The 6,000-nt window shown below is 54.7% G+C and overlaps 1 protein-coding gene across 1 annotated transcript in view; it reads left to right on the top strand.

Annotated features, from left to right (window-relative positions):
* Nucleotides 1-6,000, top strand: part of ACC (acetyl-CoA carboxylase) — a 70,857-nt gene continuing 64,857 nt past the window's right edge. The window contains 1 exon segment of the mRNA XM_037230945.1: nt 1-115. The gene's annotated coding sequence lies outside the window, so the exon portion shown is untranslated.

Below are 6,000 nucleotides of genomic sequence, written 5' to 3'. Positions count from 1 at the left end.
TGTGCCGCGTCTGCTGGTGAGCGCAGGTGGTGGCCCGTCGACGGCGCGCTAGCGTCGGGCGCCCCTCCGAGGAGCCGAGCGGCAGGCGCACCCGACACGCTGTTTGTCCTTGCGGGTACGTACGCGCCTGCAGTCTGGGCGACGCTCCCTGATGTAGGACGTTGCCGCGCTACGCAGCCGTCGCCCTTGGGACGCGGGCGATGTGTGCTACTCCGTACCAGGAGCGTGGGCTCGTCACGACAAACGTGGAGATGTCTCGATTTTTGTTCTGATTGGAAACAAATATTTCTTTTTTAATTTCCCTTAAGAAAAATATTCACTCCTGCAAGCGCCTATTTTCTAGGAACATAAAAAGGTCAATGAAGTCTCATAAAAAATGGAATAATCGCGGCCCTCAGCATCCTACTGGTGCGCTTTCGTTCTGCATGGCCTGCTCCGTCCAGTGCGGTGGTGGCTCTCCGCCCCGCCGCCAGGTACCCCGCGAGCGGCCCCTGGCGGCCGGCGGCCTCGCGGCGGCTCTTTCATCCGGTTGACCGGGTCAGCGCGACGCCGCCCCGGTCAGGCCAGTGAGGCCGCATTCCGCGCCGCCATCGGCGCACCGGGTGCCGGCGGCGCCGGCGGCACACACCCTGCGCGCCGCCCGCCCGGCCGCCCGGCCGCGTGCGAGTCAAGGGTGGCCTGCACCCGCCGCCCGCCCCGGCCGCCCGACCGCGTGCGAGTCAAGGGTGGTCTGCACCCGCCGCCCGCCCCGGCCGCCCGGCCGCGTGCGAGTCAAGGGTGGTCTGCACCCGCCGCCCGCCCCGGCCGCCCGACCGCGTGCGAGCCAAGGGTGGCCTGCACCCACCGCCCGCCCCGGCCGCCCGGCCGCGTGTGAGGGTGGCCCTCACGTGGCGCCCGCCTGCCCGGGACGGCGGGTCAAAGTCTGCTGCTCGTTGGGGCGGCGATCAAAGGCGGAAGAGACGCTAGCCTCGTGCTTGCGTGATGTCAGAGATGTGTGGCATTGCGCGGCCACAGCGGCCTGAAAACTACACATATGGCGGTGCTGTCACACTTGGGATAAAAACATGAAGCAATTCTCAGCAAATGTACTCTTCTATGCAGCGTTTTTATGTGTTTATCGACGGATTTCGATATGGCCTTTCTTCCGTTTTGGTTCATGAAGGCTGCCCGTCTGGATTGGACACACCGCAGTGCACCGACTGGATGTGCGGTGCAAGACCAAAACGCCAAAACCAAGCACGAAGGCACACCGCCAGTCCTGCACTGAACCCGTTTCGCGTATCTTGTTCCCTACTCAACTCTAACTTGTAGTCCGTCCGTCCGTCCGTCCGTCCGTCCGTCCGTCCGTCCGTCCGTCCGTCCGTCCGTCCGCCCGCCCGCCCGCCCGCCCGTCCGTCCGTCCGTCCGTCCGTCCGTCCGTCCGTCCGTCCGTCCGTCCGTCCGTCCGTCCGCCCGCCCGCCCGCCCGTCCGTCCGTCCGTCCGTCCGTCCGTCCGTCCGTCCGTCCGCCCGCCCGCCCGCCCGCCCGTTCCGTCCGTCCGTCCGTCCGTCCGTCCGTCCGTCCGTCCGTCCGTCCGTCCGTCCGTCCGTCCGTCCGTCCGTCCTTCGTCATTCGTCCTCCGTCCGTCCGTCCGTCCGTCCGTCCGTCCGTCCGTCCGTTCGTTCGTTCGTTCGTTCGTTCGTTCGTTCGTTCGTTCGTTTGTTCGTTCGTTCGTTCGTTCGTTCGTTCGTTCGTTCGTTCGTTCGTTCGTTCGTTCGTCCGTCCGTCGTCATCCGTCCGTCCGTCCGTCGTCCTCCGTCTGCCCGCCCCTCCCCGCCCTCTATCCGTCCGTCCGTCCGTCCGTCCGTCCGTCCGTCCGTCTGTCCGCCCCTCCCCATCCCCCTATCCGTCCGTCCGCCCCTCCCCCTTCCCCCATCCGTCTACCCGCCCGCCCCTTTGGCCCACATTCAAGGCTGTTTGCGCGTGCGTGCGGTTTTCAGTCGCCGTTTGGCTTGGTTCGAGTGTTGCTAAGTGCCCGTCAGCCGGCCTGTCTGTCGTGTAACAACGGGAAGGTCAGTGTCCTGGCGTCCTACCTGAATCAGTCTGAGGCTGAGTGCACCTGTTCCCGGCGCCTGGGCGCAAACCTGGTGCGGCTGTGCGATTTGGCCATGTTCAGCAGAAGTCTGGTCTTTGGGGCGTACACCTGGTGCGGCTGTTTCAGAGCTGTGTTGGTGACTCGAGCCGGCGCGAGCGCTTCGGCCATGTCCAGCAGAAGTCGGGTCTTTGGGGCGTACACCTGGTGCGGCTGTTTCAGAGCTGTGGTTGGTGACTTGAGTCGGCGCGAGCACTTCGGCCATGCTCAGCATAAACTGGGCCTCTGGGGCGTACACCTGGTGCGGCTGTTTCAGAGCTGTGATTGGTGACTCGATTCGGCGCGAGCGCTTCGGCCATGTCCAGCAGAAGTCGAGTCTCTAAAGGACGTGTAACGGCCTGCCATTTGGGACGCCGGTTCTGTTCCGTTGAATCATAAACAAACGAGGTAACGACACCGATGTGCATGCTTCACCGCATCTCTATCATCAGGATGCTGTAAAAAAACACGAACCAATGCAGAACACGGCAAGCGTCACCTTTTTAGCTTTTTCCTGCATTTCCCTGTCTGTTTACCCAACTGTTACGGGAAAAGTGTTGTCACACACTGAGCTCGGCGATGTCAGATGCCTGAGCTCAAATATCGGAGCCTATGACGAAGAAATAATAAAGAACGTCACGGGATTTCCATGACTCTTGGCCAGCGTCTTCATTAAGGCCCTGCTGACGGAGGAGGCCCTCGTGACCAGCTGGCCCACGTTGCACCAGATGACGGATGACGGTCGCTGTCGGCACACTGCCATTACAAACAAAACTGCAGTGCGCTTTCACCAGCTTTTGACCTGCAGTTCAAGTTATTTCATTTCTCCCCAGGTTCCACCGTCCCCACGCGGCTCGACTGGTGGTCTGTCAGGGTCGATGACCCGGTACGTCTCCTTGTGTCTGTTCCATCTTTTTCTTTGGCGTATTCTTTGTTCGTGCTCCGCATCGTTTTCGCTTTTCCAAACAGCTCAGTACTCGTCACACTTTCTCAAAGTGACTTGTAAATGCGTGTTGGCACGGTTTGTAAATGGCAGTTGCCTCCGGTTGGTCAGTAGTAATCCGCACAGTGTCCTCACTAAGACCATGAACCTGACGAGCTAATAATCTTGTGAAGTGGTAGACACAAGCGTAATCATACCTCGACTACAGCTAACATGTATAAACGGAGTTCCTCTATTTTGACCGATTACACTGTAACTCAAAGAGTGATTGAAAACGGACAGCCTCAAGCGGTGCACAGCTACAAGCATGATCTTGAGCCGACAAACTTTATGCAGCATATTCAGTTGAATAACGAAGCTCGCTTATGTGGGAAAAACCATGTCTCAGTTGCGTGTCGGGCCAGGTTTGAAACCTCACGAACTAATGCCTGTGCATGGCGTTGTGCCTTGTTTCGCCCCGGATTCGTCGCATTTCGATCGCTCAGTTTCATTTGAATGCAAGGCCCATTTTCACAATTGCTATCTTGTTTTTACATGGATTGTGATGGTTAGTGATTGAATGCCACTTGAACTAAGTTGTAGCAAAACCAACCTTCTGTCGCTTGCCACATCATAATAGCCAATAGACTCCATTCGGGAGGAGTTTTGCATACTATTAAGATGAATACGACTGATGACCATTGGTTATGATGACTGTGATGATGATTATGACTATGATGACAAAACTGCATCTGAGCATGGAAAAGTTGGGGAGAATTAATAGCATTATGCGATTTTCCGTTCGCTTCGTACAGCGCGTCACCAGGGATGGTAAGGTAAATTGGTACACACGTCAGATGTGGGTGTGGCCCAGGGACGCTTCGCCATAAAACGGATCGGCTAAACCACCAATCAGAGGACAGCTTATTACCAGTTTCAATCCAAACGCATATTCTGTTGGACATCACATCAGCGGCCAAATATGGAGGCATGCTTTAACCGTGGAGAAATGCGTGATCCAGCGACGAGGCGAGGCTACCATTTAACATTTCTCCTAAGCTTACGCAACACTTCAACGCTGATAGAGTGGCTCCATCTATGGATGGCTCCAGAGTACGGTTTATTTCGAAGAAGCGGAAGCCGAAGCGCGGGAATTTGATGTTATTTGATGAGGTGTTCTGCGTATATTTTGAGGGGGGAGGACCCGCTTGTACGTTGTTTGAGGCCCGAATGCTTATGTTCGTGTTGTGTGTCATGAAAGCGGTCTGTTTATTGCTTTCTGTAGCACGTATGGTATTGCATGGTGGTGCGAAGCTAGGACGGAAGTCATGAATGGAAAAGGTCAGTGAATGCATTTGATGTGAATTGCAAACAATTGCAAATGAATGCAACAGCCATTAATTAAAGGCCTACTGAATCACACCGAGTACTATGCTGTGCCAATTCACAGCGCCACTGAAACATCACGCATTGTACGGTTGGATCGGACTTCGCGCTTCGTGCACCGAATCGGCGCTGTCGCATGCTATAAGCAATCTATGGTTAATTATGTAATCGATCACAATTTATCAAACTAGGCTTGGGTCGCGTGACGTCAGCTATCAACAGGTGCTACCGCAATGGAAGGGTCGAATCGAGATTAGTGAATGATTGAACATGTTTGGGTTTCGTCGGTAGCAATGCCTCCCTGTCGATCATGAAATGCGGTTGGAAAACCAAGATTAGGCTTGATAATCTAAGCTGAGGCGTCAGAGGCGTTTGTAGATGTGCGAAGCCAAACAGCTCTGGAGTCGTTTGACCACTGTCGAAAAACCCAGCAAACCGTACCTAGGAACTGGATTAGTTAGGAGAAACAGTAGATCGTGTCAACGATCCAGCCATATCCCAGAGTCGGCCAGAAGCTCAAGCGAAGGCAACATGACAGAACCTCGCATCACGTATCTATCCCAAACGTTATGCCTATGCATAGCTCCGTAGCGCTTGTCCTTGGATCGCCGTCCCCATGAATATGTGCATCGCAAAACCTCTTACCCGTACGAGTTCGCGCGAACAAATCTTCATATCGTAAAAATCGCGCTCCCTTAAAGCTGATGCGAAGGTCTCGGATTGTCGATGGTTGCCTATGGTACGGTAAGGGGCCACTGACCAGTATGATCAGTATGATCAGTATGGTCAGCATGATTAGTATTGACCATTATGATCAAGTTGGGCGTTTATGTATTCCTATAACCGTGGTGTTATTGCCGTCACCCGTGACGTAAACATGGACTAAATGAACGGGTTTCGTAATCTGTATACGGCTGGGGATTCTTTATTTAAATATCTAATACGTAATAACATGGCCGATAGGAGACCCGGTGTCGTTAAGTATATGCTAGTGTGTTTTGCGTACCATCAGGGCGTGAGGGCGGAAGAACTGCCAGGTGTGATACTACAGAACAAACAATTTTCGTAACCCCTGATTCCCTGTTACACAGAAAAATGCTTTCGGGGATTCGTGGTACCGAACTTGTGTTCTCAATAACACAACGTACCTTCAGCCACGCCAGGTCATTGGAATACCAGCCTGGGCGACGCCCACAGCCAATAAAGTACAGCAGGCATTCGGTGATAGCTCGGACTTTGGCGCCATCCCAGCTGTCGACAGAAAACCCGTCCGTGTTTAGTGCATGAACGTGAAAGCATGGAGGGGCCGCGGGCCATCATCCCGCGAGGCATGGGAAGAATCGACTTCAAAATTGTCATTTCCCCCCCCCCCCCCTCCCCCTACCTCTTATTTTCTGTAACGTCCCTACGCGTGAGTTTCATCAGGATTTAAAAAAATGGAATGCTCGCATAACACGAAGCGTACTTAAGTAAAGCTATTTTAAACTACTTAGGTGTGGAACCACCGGATGGACCCCATTGGTAAGCTAGTGCTGCTAGAGATCTGTCGGGCAGTATCGTGACGCGCCACAGCGTTTAAGCA

Source organism: Pollicipes pollicipes, unplaced genomic scaffold (assembly GCF_011947565.3).
Source record: "Pollicipes pollicipes isolate AB1234 unplaced genomic scaffold, Ppol_2.1 Scaffold_6686;HRSCAF=7923_pilon_pilon_pilon, whole genome shotgun sequence".
NCBI classification, from domain to species: domain Eukaryota; kingdom Metazoa; phylum Arthropoda; class Thecostraca; order Pollicipedomorpha; family Pollicipedidae; genus Pollicipes; species Pollicipes pollicipes.
The sequence above is the reverse complement of the archived record's forward strand: the minus strand, read 5'-3'. Positions and strand labels throughout refer to the sequence as shown.